At 46.0% G+C, this 15,802-nt stretch overlaps 1 protein-coding gene and 1 non-coding gene across 5 annotated transcripts in view; both read right to left on the bottom strand.

Moving 5' to 3' along the window:
- LOC126458591 (protein CLEC16A homolog) overlaps positions 1-15,802 on the bottom strand; it is a 243,512-nt gene that overhangs the window by 210,147 nt on the left and 17,563 nt on the right. The gene's annotated exons all lie outside the window — the stretch shown is intronic.
- On the bottom strand, positions 2,402-2,476 carry Trnap-cgg (transfer RNA proline (anticodon CGG)). The gene has a single exon. It is a non-coding gene; the product is annotated as a tRNA-Pro (tRNA).

The raw sequence follows: 15,802 nt of genomic DNA, 5'->3' as shown, positions 1-15,802 counted from the left end.
GGGGTGGGGGGGGGGGGTGTATACATATGTATTAACAATTAGAAAAAATAGTTTGTGTAAACAACACCTATTTATCACAGGGATAAGGTAGCAGTGCCATGGGAATGACATATGAAAATAAACATAACTCTGACACATCTGGAGCTATTAAAACCAAACTAGGTACACGACTCCCTATGGTGGTAAAAAATACTGTGAAGTAAGACACACACACACATCCGCAGTGGCAGAATAAGTTAGCCACTTGGAAATGTACAAAATTAATTAAACATGATCAGTATTAATGTTGAATAAACCGTTAGTTCAAGTGGTACTGCACCTTTGATTTCATCCACCAATATAGTCGCACAACCATATTACACCTCAGCCAGGAAAAATTTTAATTCCCACAGATGGAGAATGCATGGCTCCACTCCTCTTAGTTCAGAACTAAAGGCTTCTTTTTCTCTTTGAAATTTGAAATCAATACCTCAGCTGTTACCTAATAAAATCATTTAGCCACTTCACATAACTAAATAAATACATAGCCATATGACTTCCAGGCTCAATCAAGCATCTACACTGAAGAGCCAAAGAAACTGGTACACCTGCCTAATATCATGTAGGGTCCCTGCAAGCACGCAGAAGTGCCACAACATGACGTGACATGGGCTCAACTAATGTCTGAAGTAGTGCTCGAGGGAATTGACACCATGAATCCTGCAGGGCTGTCTGTAAATCTGTAAGACTGTGAGGGGGTGGAGATCTGTTCTGAACATGTTGCAAGACATCCCAGATATGCTCAATAATGTTCATGTCTGGGGAGTTTGGTGGTCAAGAGAAGTGTTTAAACTCAGGTGAGTGTTCCTGGAGCCACTGTGTAGCAATTCTGAACATTTAGGGCGTCACACTCTCTTGCTGGAATTGCCCAAGTCCATTGGAATGCACATGGATGCAGATGATCAGACAGGATGCTTATGTACATGTAACATGGCAAAGTCATATCTAGATGTATCAGGAGTCCCAAATCACTCCCACTGCACACGCTCCACACCATTTCAGAGCCTCCACCAGCTTGAACAGTCCCATGCAGAGTCCATGGATGAGGTAGTCTCCATACCCATACACACCCATCCACTCTGTACAATTTGAAACGAGACTCGCCCGACCAGGCAACACGTTTCCAGTCATCAACAGTCCAGTGTCGGTGTTGATGGGGCCCAAGCAAAGCTTAAAGCTTTGTGTCATGCAGTCATCAAGAGCAAATAAGTGGGCCTTCGGCTCCAAAAGCCCATATTGATGAGATTTCATTGAATGGTTCACACCTTGACACTTGTTAATGGCCCACCATTGAAATCTGCAGCAATTTGCAGAAGGGTTGCATTTCTGTCACGTTGAACAATTCTCTTCAGATGTCGTTTGTCCCATTCTTGCAGGATCCTTTTTCCAGTTGCAGTAATATCAGAGATTTGGTGTTTTACCAGATTCCTCATATTCATGGTACACTCATGAAATGATCATATAGGAAAATCCCCACTTCACTGCTACCTCGGACATGCTGTGTCCCACCACTCAAGTGCCGTCTACAACAGCATGTTCAAACTCACTTAAATCTTGATAACCTGCCATCGTAGCAGCAGTAACCGGTCTAACAACAGCACGAGACACTTGTCTTATATAGCTGTTGCCAACTGCAACACCATATTCTGTCTGTTTACATATCTCTGTATTTTAATACACATGCCTATACCAGTTTCTTTGGCACTTCAGTGTATTTTTTTGCCACTCTGATGGCTTGTTTGTCACTGACACAGCTTAATCAAGCAACTTCTCATTTGGCATCACAAGGTGGAGAGTTAACCCCATACCAGAACTGTTCTTCTTACAAAAGACTGATTTTATCACCATGAATTGAAATCACGACCTCTGCATTAATAGCTAGCGGTGTGGCCACTGGACCAGAAAGGTTATCTATTTTGTTACTGTCGACATTAAGTAAGATGAAGAATTTAAAAGAACAATATTTTGGCTAACAATAGTTCTAGGTAATGATTTGTCCTTTCCAAACACCCTGCCAGCTTACTTTCGTACTGTTAAAAAAGGTACATGACAGTAATTGTCCTTAGCACTCTGGTTCCAATAATTAAATTATCACACAAGTAAATAACCCTTTCTGAGACACAATAGTAGTAGTAGTAGTAGTAGTAGTAGTAGTAGTAGTAGTAATAATAATAATAATAATAATAAACAGAAATATACTTAAAATATAAATACAAAACTTTCTGTCAAAATTACACATGGTGTTAGAAACCTGAATATTTTATAGCTTGGCTGTTAGTATATGCCTAAGGAACATCCTTCCAAACAGCTTGGAAGGGAGGAAAACAATTTAGTAAGGAACTTCCTGGCAGATTAAAACTGTGTGCCCGACCGAGACTCGAACTCGGGACCTTTGCCTTCCGCGGGCAAGTGCTCTACCAACTGAGCTACCGAAGCACGACTCACGTCCGGTACCCACAGCTTTACTTCTGCCAGTATCTCGCCTCCTACCTTCCAAACTTTACAGAAGCTCTCCTGCGAACCTTGCAGAACCAGCACTCCTGAAAGAAAGGATATAGCGGAGACATGGCTTAGCCACAGCCTGGGGGATGTTTCCAGAATGAGATTTTCACTCTGCAGCGGAGTGTGTGCTGATATGAAACTTCCTGGCAGATTAAAAGGTCCCGAGTTCGAGTCTCGGTCGAGCACACAGTTTTAATCTGCCAGGAAGTTTCATATCAGCGCACACTCCGCTGCAGAGTGAAAAATCTCATTCTGGAATTTAGTAAGGGCTTGACACTTCTAGTGCCATTGATCAAACTGTGTGCATTCTACCTAAATGTGGTATATGGATGTTTGTGTGCCACAATTAATGCACACTGATGGTCATCTGGCCAAATAAAGAATTCATTCATCAAGAAAAGTGTTCTTTCCAAAAGGAAGTAAGTAGCTACATTATTTTTCACCTACCACAACTTCTTGTTCCTCGCTCCTTGCCACTTGTCCTCTAATTAAAATATGGCCCTATGCCTCAACAGCAGGATCTACACTTGAAGTCTGACATTACACAGTGCTACAATGTACACCAAATGCCTTCAGAAAAGTATTGTGTGTCAGACAAACTAGATGGCTGATTTCTCCATCAAGTACATGGACTGAATGGCACGTAATGCAGTCACAGAATGGTAGCAAACAGGAATTTTGTTGCTGAATCTGTCACATCTGCCTCAATGTCTCCAACGTTATACGAACCTCTGCATTGAGCAGAGTGAATTCATTTGGGATCAGGTCTTGAAAACGTGATCAGGACAAGCCTCACAGTGACCAAAGTTGCCCCTTTACTTGGATAAACCAGTGTGGATTTGTCAAAAAATTATGTGCTTGCAAAAGTCACAAAAGGTAGTAGACTGCAGTTCTTTCTGCGGACGTGAGGTTAGTTTCCATGTTGCGGGATTTGAAGAACAACGGCGATGAAAAGGTTTGCATTCACAAGGTTCATGAAAGTTATCAGGGGATTATTCAGGGGGAATGGGGGTGAACTACGTTTAGACGGAGGACTAAATTGAGTAAGACAGGGTTCAATATTGGTTTTAGATCAAGTCTAATTGGTATGTCTGGTGGTGAAAAACTGTTTCCAATATAAAAAAGTTTCTGTATCACTAGCCAAAACTCAGCTCCACCTCCTGGTCCTGCATTTGCTAGCACATGGAATTCCTCCCAATGGCCTGACCACCAAATTAACCTTCTATGGCTGCAACACAACCTTCCATAATGACCTCTACCTGTTTTTTTTTTTAATTCCATAACCCTCACCAACCTAGTGTTACAAAACTATATTGTTAATTATTTCATTACATAAAACCAAATAACTCAAGCCAAGCCCCCTTGCACTACCTCTGCTCCACCAGTAAAATGCTCCCACTCTGCTAATCCACAATGCCTGCAGTCCATACCCCAGATTAAAACCCCTACCCTAATCGAACTAGAGAAGCATGAACAATGCCACCTCAAATTGTCCAATCTATCCACCTCATACTTCCTCCTTGGACTACTGCTATCCACCACTTCACTCAAACCTTCGCCACATTCCCTCATTGTCATCATCAAATACTACACATGTCTCAACCTCAAAAACTCCTTCCCTTCTCCCCCCCCCCCTAACCCTACCAATCACCCACACCTCAAAACCAATACTGAACCTTCTCTTACTCAGTTATTTCCTCCATCTAACTGCGACCCATAATCACCTAATAGCTTTCCAGAGTTTTCTAGATTCAAACTTTGCATCATCATCAATCCCCAACCCCTCAAGATAGAAACTGACCTTCCTCTGCACAAAAATCTGCAATCCACCATCTAAAACTTGATATTGACCACAACATTTCACCATTGTGGTTTTGTTTTTCAGGGCTCTGACAGATGTCAGACACATCCACCTACAAGCCCTGCTACAGTGATTCCAAAAATCCAACACAATCTCCAGTTTCTCCTCAGACCCCTAGATTCATTCCAGAATGTCTCCCCTGAGGTTATCTACCTTCTCACTTCCCACCACTAACCAGATCCTACCTTTTACATGCTTCCTAAAATACACAAACCCAGCCACCCAATCAGCTCCACTGCCGCTGCATACTGACTCTCCACAGAGAGAATATTTACTGTTGTGTTTTGTTTTGTTTTAGGCCACAAAAACAACTAGGGTCATACATGCCCATGTCAGAGCCGTAGAATACAAAGAAAAAAAAAGGAGCTGAAAACAACTACACATTAAGCCCAATCAACATAAGAAAAGAAAGCTAAAAACAGGAACTTGGAGAAAGGCGCATAGAATATGAGACAGAGAAATGAGGGTCCTGAACTAAAGATTAAATGTCCTTCGCCATATTGTTACAATGGATAAAGAGTAAAATGCATTCGACATCCTGCAAGTCATTCGCTAAAATGACCGATAACTCGGACAGCAAACATAAATGAGAATGTAAGTGGTTAAAAAAAGGACATTCCATCAGGAAATGGTGAACCATCAAAGGTTGAGGGCAATGAGCATGAAGTGGTGTGGGAGCACCAAACGACAATGGACTGCAATGAGACCTTGATCAGAGACGTACATTTGGATTTCTGCTTTGGTGAGACCATCAAGCACTGTAGTGTAGATAACACCACAGGAGGAATTCAGCTTTCGATGGGCCTTGACACGAACAGGATAGATGTGGAGGAGCGAAGCTGCAAGCAGTTGTTATGCTTGAGAATCAGAAGTTGTCTCCACAAGCGAATGGCTATTGTATAAATGAGAGCAGGATTTCACAGGTCCATCAACTGCATTAACACTTTTCTGCAAAATAAGTGGATTTACCATAGCAAAGAACTGACCATCTTCAGTATGTGAAACCACGAGGAATTGTGGTGCAGCTGGGAGGGTCTTTGAATCATTAGCCTCATTCCATTTACATTTAGTAATGTTGACTGTGAAAATGATGATTGGCTCATTGTGAGAAAATCCACAATAACTGCCAGTGACTCTGATGGCACGCTCCTTCCAACTGGGAGGCCTTCTCAGAGGGGACGCACCTGCCTTAGGTGATTGTTCACACCTCCCAAACACCTGACAGAGGGACCAATCAGCAATTTGGGAAGGTAGCAGCACAGGCAATCACCCTCCCCTGGGTCTGGCCTGTACTAGGGGGTATGTGCGAAACCCTACCTGTTGGGCCGGGGCTGGGAATTACGTGTTACCCAGTCACATGTTATGCGTCAGACGCATGGGCCTGCCTTCAGAAGTGCACAGAGAGGAAGAAGCAAGTGAGGAACCTCAAACACCAAAGCGGAGGAAGAATAAGAGAAGGGGAATGAAAAGACAAAAAAGGAACGAAAAACAGTGGAGATACTGTTCTGATATCAACTACTGGAAATGCAGAGTGCATTTCCAAAAAACATCCCAGATATGTTCCCCAAGGGAGGGGAAAAAGAAGAGCAAGAGGTTAGACATGCAGCACGGAAGGGAAGAGATGCTACAAAGGTAGCCAAGCACGAATCCGCCAAAGACTGGCGAGCACCCTGGGGGAATTTACCCTGTGGATCAACAACTGCAGCCTATTACCTGTAAGTTACTCTCCTATATAAAAGATACTAACCATTTCCTCTACTAACTTTCCACAGTTCCTGGCCCTTTACCACCCAATGCCATGATCATCACTATCAATGCCAACTCCCTCTACACTAATATCACCAAATGGCCAAGGCCTTGCCGACACTGAACACTACTATCAATACCTCACACACTCCACAGCTCCAACCTCCCTCCTGGTCACAACAACAATTACTGCTCCTACGAATGCATCATTTACAAACAAACTCCCAGTACAGTTGTCGGCACCCAAATGACACCATCCTATACGAATTATTTATAGTAACAAATAACCTAGGTGTGACAGTGCCACAAGTTGGCTTCTGAGAAAATAGCAGTACAAAGGACCGATTGGTTGACGGTAGTATTCACAAGTGGAACAGCAAAGAAAAAGAGTAGTTGTGATACAGAGTACCCTCTGCCATGCACCATATGGCGACTTGCGAAGTATGTTTGTAGACGTACCTGCAGAGGTAGGCCATGTGCCATTGCCGAGACTGGTGGAGTTAGAAGTCTCATGTGCCAGGTTGAAAAGAAGGGAAATTGCTGCATGTGTCAAAGTCGCAGCATGAATCAGGATCATTTGGTACCCCTAGTGGCCAAGAACGACACCAAGTGCCCAACCTGGCTTTTGGCCAAGTGTGCGAGCCAAACTGCAGCACCCTGCTGATAGCGGGGTGTGTAACGGGCTCAGAGGTCACAGCATGTCTAGGAACGTGCACACCTGCACCAATGCAGTCGTTCAGGTCGGCTTCATCTGATGTAACTTGGGCTCAGAGGTCACAGCAGGTCTAGAAATGTGCATGCCTGCACCCAGCCAGTCCTTCCAGTGGGCTTCATCTGATGACTGGGTCAACATTATATGCTAAGACTTCTTCAATGGGCATCTACTTCAGTGATTTCCTCATTTGCCCCTTGGAAGTTCTGACCATTTGCTCTGCTTCTGTTTTTGATGCCAGTCAGACACAGGCAATGGTCAGATGCTGTATTTCATTGCCTTGGCAGAATGTCTCATATTCTACCAAAACGAAATGGGGATCATTGCTGGGGAGGGAGGGGTTGCTCCCTCTATGGTGAAAATTGGAGCGTAGTGTGGTCATAAATGTGGCTCTTACCACATAAGCAAGAGTTGAGAGTGCATCCACCACCAGGGAACAAACTGCACTCTGAAAGAGCCAGTGAAGTCAATATGACCATCTCCCAGGTGTGTTCAGGATGGGACCATAGTAAAAAGATTTTTTTCTGTTGATGCTTGGTTGCGAGCACAAGTCTGACACATACACTCTGTGTGCTTGATTGTGCCATCAATCACTGGCCAATAAACATGGCATCAAGCAATAGCTTTCATCCTCAACATCCCCAGGTGGCACGTATGTACTTGCAGTAATTGAAGAATGCTGCCATGGAATGGAGGTGGAACAACAGTGTGACATTCAGTATCCTATGTAGACAATAAAACCACTACGTGAACAACATTAAGCTTGTGTATCAGAGCAAAATAATTTTGCAACACCAGATCTGATCCTTTTGGGAGAGACTCTGTCCAACCACTCTGCACTGCTGACACTACCTTAGGCTGGAGACAATCCTAACCAGTAGCAGCCCCTATTTCTCAAGTAGTAATTGAAAATCTTGCAAGGCATGGCAGAGTCCAGTCCAAGACACATTGCTTCCCGGTGGTTAAACTCAACATCGGGGCCAGCGGGGAGGTATGATAATGCGTTGGCATTTGCACGCTGTGCAGTGAGATGAAAAACATCACAACAACAACTTAGGAACAATGCCCAACATTATAAATGTGTGGCAAGTTAGAACAGGGACACAAAGAGAAATGAGGATTGACTGGTTGATTGGTTTAAAAGAGGGGGGAGAGGGACAAAACTGCTAGGTCATCAGTCCCTCGTTCCGGTTAAAATAATTCCACAAGGGTGGGAGTAAAATAATCGAGACATACAAAACACAGCTGGAAGAAAGGAGAAAACCACAAGAATGACAAAAGGTCAACAAACACTAAAATGGACAAAATCGGACAAGAAAACCACAGAAAGATGCAAGAAACATGTAGAAGAGATCAAAACAAGAGATCAGGTTACCATTGCTGGCTGACCATGAGAATAAAAAGGAGAAGCCAGCCACTCTGTAACACATTAAAACCTACATCCTAAAAGCACTAGGGTGGAGGATACAAAGGGACACAGGACATGCGCTTAAACTTAGATCAAATAATAAAACCCACCCTCATGAATAAAACGTACAATTAAAGCTGCTGTTGAGGCACAGTCGCCTAACACCAAGGTAGAGTGCTGGGAAAGTCTGCTGCAGGGTGGCTAAAATTGGGCAATCCACCAAGAGGTGGACGACTGTCATTGGTGAGCCACAGCAACACCGATGTGGGTCCTAGCAACAGAGGAGGTAACCATGCGTTAGCCACGTATAGCCAATGCAGAGCCAGCAGAGGACAACTGATTCCCTGCGAGAGGACTGCATGGAAGACTTCCACACATTCGTAGTCTCCTTAATGACACATAGTTTGTTGTGGGTACTGTTATGCCATTTTGACTCCCAAAGCTGAAAAACCGTGCAGCGTAAGACAGAATGCAGGTCAGTTTCGGAGATGCCCATCTCCAGAAGCGGTTTCTGCACAGCCTGTTTGGACAGCCTGTCGGCAAGTTCGTTGCATGGGATTCCAATGTGACCTGGGGTCCACACAAACACCACTGAATGACGGGACCGTTCCAGGACATAGATGGATTCCTGAATGGACGCTACCAAAGGGTGGTGAGGGTAGCACTGGTCGATAGCTTGTAGGCTGCTCAAGGAGTCAGTATACAGGAGAAATGACTCGCCAGGACATGAGCGGATGTGCTCAAGAGCACGAGATATGGCCGCCAGCCCTGCAGTGAAAACACTGCAGCCAACTGGCAAGAAGTGCTGTTCAATATGTCCTCCATGAACATACACAAGGCGCACATGACCATCAGCCATTGAGCCGTTAGTGTAAACCACTTCATGGCCCTGGTACATGTCAACTATCTACAGAAAGTGATGGCGGAGAGCTACAGGGTTAACGGAGTCCTTAGGGCCATGTGAAAGGTCCACAAGAATCTGCCGCCTAGGTGTACACCATGACGGTGTACATGACTGGACCTCAAGGGGAGGTGGTAACGGGAAGGACTCCACTTCAGACAGAAGGGACCAGAAGTGAACCGCTATTGTAAGCCTTGACCTGGGCCGCCAATGCAGGGATGAACTGCTGTGGTTGCGAAAAAGGAAACGGTAATTCGGATCCGTGGGAGAGCTACGAACGTGTGCAACGTACCTGGTGAGCAGTTGTGCATGCCTAACCTTCAATGGAGGGACTCCGGCCTCCACCAGGACACTGGTCAATGGACTCGTTCTAAAAGCTCCCGTCACTAGGCGAACGCCACAGTGGTGCATTGGGTCAAGTAAACGCAATGCTGGGGGTGCCGCCAAACCATAAACCAGACTCCCATAGTGAAGGTGGGATTGAACAAGGCTCTGTAGAGCTGCAGCAGCATAGAGCAATCTGCACTCCAGTTGGTGTTGCTCAGGCAGCAGAGGGCATTGAGGTGCTACCAGCACTTCCACTTAAGCTGACAAAGGTGAGGTAGCCAAGTCAATCGGGCGTCTAAAAAAGTCCTACGAATCGATATATCTCCACTACAGTGAGTGGATCATCATTAAGGTAAAGTTCTGGTTCTGGATGAACGGTGCAACGCCAACAGAAATGCATGACACACGACTTCATGGCTGAAAACTGTAAGCTGTGGGCTAGAGCCCATGACTGCCCCTTGTGAATGGGTCCTGTAGGCACTGCTCAGCAACACCAGAACTGGAGGAGCAGTACAGAATGCAGAAGTCATCCACATACAGGGAAAGTGAGACCGATGGCCCTACAGCTGCTGCTAGACCGGAGCCCTGCAGAACGCCATTCTCCTGAATACGGGGGGGAACTATGGGAGACATCAACGTGAACATGGAAAGTACAGAGTGACAGGAAGTTTTGGATAAAAATCGGGAGCGGGCCTCTGAGACCCCACTCATACAATGTGGCAAGGTTATGACGTCGCCAGGTCGTGTCATTTGCTTTACATGAGTCAAAAAAGACAGCAACCAGATGTTGGTGTCTGGGAAAGGCCGTTCAGATGGCAGACTTGAGGGACACAAGATTATCAGTGGTAGAGCAGAAGCCGCCCTGACATGGAACCATAGACCACGTGACTTCAGGACCCAACCCAACCCAACCGCCGACACACCATACGTTCCAGCAGCTTACAAAGAAATTTGGTGAGGCTGATGGGCCAGTAGCTATCCACATCAAGCAGGTTTTGACCGGGTTTGAGCACCGGAATGATGGTGTTGTTCTGCTATTGCGATGGAAAGACGCCATCACACCAGATCCGGTTGAAGATGAGGAGATGTCGCTTGTAGTCAGACGAGAGATGTTTAACCATCTGACTGTGGATCTGATCCGGCCCAGGAGCTGTGTCAGAGCAATGTGCAAGGGTGCTGAGGGGCTCCCACTCTGTAAATGGGGTGTTATAGGGTTCACTGTGGCTTGTAGTGAACGAAAGGACTTTCCTTTCCATCTGCCGTTTGAGGGTGCGAAAGGCTGGGGAGTAGTTCTTCGACGTAGTGGGTAGAGCACAGTGCTCAGCAAAGTGCTCGGCAATACCGTTTGCATTGGTAAGTAACATGCCATTGATGTTAATGTCAGAGACACCTGGTACCCAAAAAGACATCTGATCCTTGTCCAGACTTGGGAAGGTGACATATGGCACCCAATGGTCGACACGTACCTCTCCCAACATCCCTGTTTCCATCATTTTATAAGCTGGCAAACATGGGCACTGAGCCGCTTAAAGGCTATTAGGTGCTCAAGGGAAGAGTGCTGCTTATGTCGCTGTAGAGATCGCTGATGCTCTTTAATTGCCTCAGTAACTTCCGGCGACCACCAAGGGACTGTCTTTCACCGGGGAGGGGGGGGGGGGGGGGGCACACTATTGAACGAGGGATCACATTTTCCACCGCAGAAATGATCGTTGTAGTGACCTGCTCAACGACAACATCAATGGCACCATGTGGAGGAGATTCAGTGGTGACAGCAGAGGTGAAGGCTTCCCAGTCTGCCTTGTTTAAAGGCCATCTGGGTAGGCATCTGTGGGCATTACGCCAGGAGAGTGACAGGAAGATGGGGAAGTGGTCACTACCACACAGATCGTCATGTGCTCTCCAGTGGATAGATAGGAGAAGGCCAGGACTGTAAACTTAGAGATCAATGGCTGATTAAGTGCCATGTGCCACACTGAAATGTATGGGGGCACCTGTATTTAAGAGGCAGAGATCAAGTAGTGACAGTAAATTTTAGACCTCCCTACCTCGGTAAGTAAGCATGGTGCCACCACACAAGGGGTTATGCGCATTAAAATCTCCCAAAAGTAGGAAAATTTAGGGAGTTGTAGAATCAGTGCAGCCAATACGTGGAGGGTACTGCACCATCTGGAGGAAGATATACATTGTAAACATTTATTTCCTGTGTCATCCTTATCCTGACAGCCACAGCTTCAAGAGGGGTTTGAAAGGGGGGACAGGTTCATTACATACTGAGTTCAGGACATACATGCAAACTCCACCTGACACTATTACAGTCACTATGGTTCCTGCAATATCCCTTATAGCCGCGGAAGGCAGGGGTCCGCTTTGCCGGGAACCAGGTTTCCTGGAGGGCAACGCAGAAAGCAGGTGTAAAGCTTAATAGTTACCATAGCTCAGTCATGTGGTGGAAAAAACCAACGCAATTTCACTGGAGGATTACGTGATCATGAGGCAGTCTATGCCTCAGGGTGACCTGCTGCCACCAGATGAGTACCTGTGTGATCGACATCCAGTGTCTGAGGGCACAGCGAGATCTGGGTCCTCAGTGGATGGCAGAACCTCCACCTCATCCTCAGACACTGAGCTTGTAGGTAGTGGTGGTGTGGGTGCCACCACAGTGCCTTGGTTCTTGGAGCTCTTTTTCTTTTTAGGTGCCTGTCGCTGTTCCTTAGATTTGATCGGCTGGGAGACCTTCACTGATTCAGTCTCAGGGACTGAGGAGGACCATGAAGCCCTACGACCAGCTACCTGTGGTTGCTTCAACCACTGGCCAGTGACAGCTTTGGCACTGGTAGGAACCTGTGAAGGGAGTGACCCATGGGACCTCTTCCTAGCGAGAGGAGCCGAAGAAGTCGTATGCTTCTCCAGCTGAGAAGTGGGAACTGAAGTCTCCGATGGTTGGGGGGGTGTTGCTCCCAAAGTAGGTAGTGCAGGAGCAACAGGGAGGTATGTGCCCTCCACCATCAAGGGGGCAGGTGGAATCTGACGGCTCTGAGAGCCAACTGTACGCGGCGGAGCGGAAGATAGTAGAACCGTTGTCGTAGTGGCAGTGTAGGTTGACGTCATATGCTCAGGATGTAGCCTCTCACATTTTCTCTTTGCCTCAGTGTAGGTCAGTCGGTCCAGGGCCTTGTATTCCATTATTTTTCTTTCTTTTTGGAGTCTCGCAAGCAAGGCGAATGGTGCTCTCCACAGATGACACAGATGGAAGGCAGGACACAGGGAGTATTGGGATGTGAAGAAAGTCCACAATCCCGAGAGGTCATGCTGGAAGTACAGCGAGAAGACATATGGCTGAACTTACAGCACTTAAAGCACCAAATCGGGGAGGGATATATGGCTTTAGGTCACAGCGGTAGACCATCACCTTGACCTTCTCAGGTAATGTATCACCCTCAAAGGCCAAGATGAAGGCACTGGTGGCAACCTGATTATTCCTTGGGCCCCGGTGGATGCGCTGGACGAAATGGACACCTTGCCACTCTAAATTGGCATGCAGCTCATTGTCAGACTGCAAAAGACGGTCCCTGTGAAATATGATACCCTGGACCATATTTAAGCTCTTATGGAGCATGATAGAAACAAACATGCCCCACCCCAGCTTGTCACAGGTGAGTAGTTCCCGTGACCGGGCAGAGGATGCTGCTTTGATCGAGACCAACCTTGACCACATTTTGGACAAGCCCCCCACCTCCCCAAACTTGTCCTCTAAATGCTCCGCAAAAAACTGAGGTTTCACTGACACGAAAGATAACCCATCAACTCTCGTACATACGAGGTACCGGGGTGAATAAGCTTTGCTGCCATCCTTAGCCTGGCGTTCCTCCCATAATGTGGCCGGGGGAGAGGGGGCGGGGGGTGGGGGGGGGGGTGGAGGGTGATGGGGTCATATTTTTTAGTATTGAAGTTAGACCTCGATCGCTTAGAGACTGCTGGTGTTTGACCACCAGCAAGAGATGACATACTACACTTCATGGCATGTCATGTCATCTGCCCTGATGCTATCCACTCCAAACCAGAGGTCCTCCCCATGGGAGCCACACAGCTGCAGCAAAGGCCACCTGGCAGAATGGCCATTGCTGGGAGTCCCGATGCCCCAGGGTGACGGGCATCTACTCCTTGGCATACGTGGGGAGTTAACGGCGCAGTCATCAGGAGAGTGATCCCTGTGTGGTCAGGGGGCTACAACCAACAGGGTACATGGCGGCCCCGCCACAACAGACTGGCTACCGTGCTGAATATCAGGTGCAAACAAGCTACGAAGTCCATTATCGTCGACAGTGCAGAAAGTGATACTGCACAGAGGATGGAGGAAAATACACCCAGGAGGGTGACCTTGCCCAACAACTGGAGAATGAACGGAAGTGCAGATCCACGTTGATGAAGGATGCAAGAGGTCTCAGTGCATTATGGTTACTATGCACCATGTATAGTGCCCTTTCGCAATTGGCTCGCTCTTTGGGAAAATTTTGATAAATGGAGGTCAAACCCTACAGGGAGCCATCACATAAAGGCTGAAACATGTGAGACTCCTGTTAGTCACCTCTTACGACAGGCAGGAATACCTTGGGCCTATTCTAACCCCCGGACCTGCAGAGGGGAGAGAAATGAGGAGTTCGTGATCAGTCCGATACTGTAACTTTTTCCCAGATAGGAAAACATGGAATTTTTTAACACTGCGCACAACTGCCAACACTTTCTCCTCAATTTGAGTGATTTTGTTGTGTCTGTGGGAGTGTCTTAGATGCGAAAGCTGTTGCTTGCTTTGTGCCACTGGCATTCTTATGTGACAGGATATCTCCAGCACCATTCTGTGACGCGTTGGTTGCAGGAGTTAAGAGCTCAACTGGTGTGAATGTCACTTAGCATGGGGTCAACCACAGGTAGTTTTTCAACTGCTAGAATGCTTCGTGACATTCTAGAGATCAAATGACTAGAATGCCTTTCTTCTTAAAATGATTCACTGGATATGTGAGGTGAACTGCACGGGGAATGAACTCCGCGCAGTAGTTCACTTTCCCCAGAATAGACTGTGATTCCTTCAGATTTTTTGGAACCAGCAGCTGCTCAATAGCATCAACCTGCTCTACCATTAGCATCATTCCTTTGCTGCTTAATGTATGGCCCAAATATTGCATGGATGGTACATAGAACTTGCAGTTCTCCACGTTACAACCAAGTCTGTTCTCTAGCAGCCACTGAAATAGTGTTTACAAGTATTGCATGTGTTCATCCCTGGTATCATTACTCACACAAATGCCAGGTAAATACCTTATGCAGTGTGGAATACCTTGAGTTACATGTTCTGCGTATCTTTGGTAAACTCCTGGTGCTGAAGTGACCCCAAATAGTAATCCCTCATATTGATATATTCCAAAAGGCTTATGTATTGTCACGATTTTCTGTGTTTATGCGCCCAAAGGCAGCTGCAAATACATATTCGTCAAGCCAATCTTTAAAAAAAGAAAATATTGTGAACCTGCTAACTTCGCTGAAAGCTCCTCTGGCCATGAAACTGTGTAAATATCAATCACACTTCATGTGTTAACTGTGGTCTTAAAATCATCGCAATTTCTGATCAACCTGTTTCCTTTCTTTATAATGATCACTGGCTAATTGAAATACGTGCATTTACTCCCAATTCATGTAACAATTCGGCCTTCCTATTGCACTTGCATTGTGAACTTGACTGGATGTGCATGAAAAAATGTAGGTACAGTGGAATGCTTGAATGAAATATGTGCTTCAAATCTCTTTGGCGTTATCCAGAGTTGGTGAGAATAACTGCTGATAATTCTCTGATAAAGAATCTGAATCCTGGAACTGTACTGAGGTTGACATCTGACACACCTCATCCAATACTCTGAAACCAAATGCAGTGAATGCGTCTAAACCAAAAGTGTTTACAGCCAACGCCAAACTTATGATAAAAAAAGATGGTTTGCCAGTCCATGTTCTTGTATTTTGCCCACAGTCTAATTTGCCCTTTAGAAGGAATTTTTTGCAGCTATATGAGATAACCTGTTGAAGCAGTACCTTCAGACAGAGAGATCCCAAATGCTAACAGGTTTCCTGGTTAATCAAAGAAACTACTGCTGCAGAGAAAACTGGATTGGGTCATAACACTATTGCTATTCTACTTAAGCAGTAATTTAAGAGGTGCTTGATTGGGTTCTGTCAACACTGGAGTTGAAGCGAAAACCAATGCTTGGTCAGGTTCTTCTGTCAACAGTGTAATGGTGAAAACTGGCAGTTGCACACTGT

This window comes from Schistocerca serialis, chromosome 2 (assembly GCF_023864345.2).
Source record: "Schistocerca serialis cubense isolate TAMUIC-IGC-003099 chromosome 2, iqSchSeri2.2, whole genome shotgun sequence".
Classification (NCBI taxonomy): domain Eukaryota; kingdom Metazoa; phylum Arthropoda; class Insecta; order Orthoptera; family Acrididae; genus Schistocerca; species Schistocerca serialis.
Note: the sequence above shows the minus strand (reverse complement) of the source record. Positions and strands in the feature narration are given on the sequence as shown.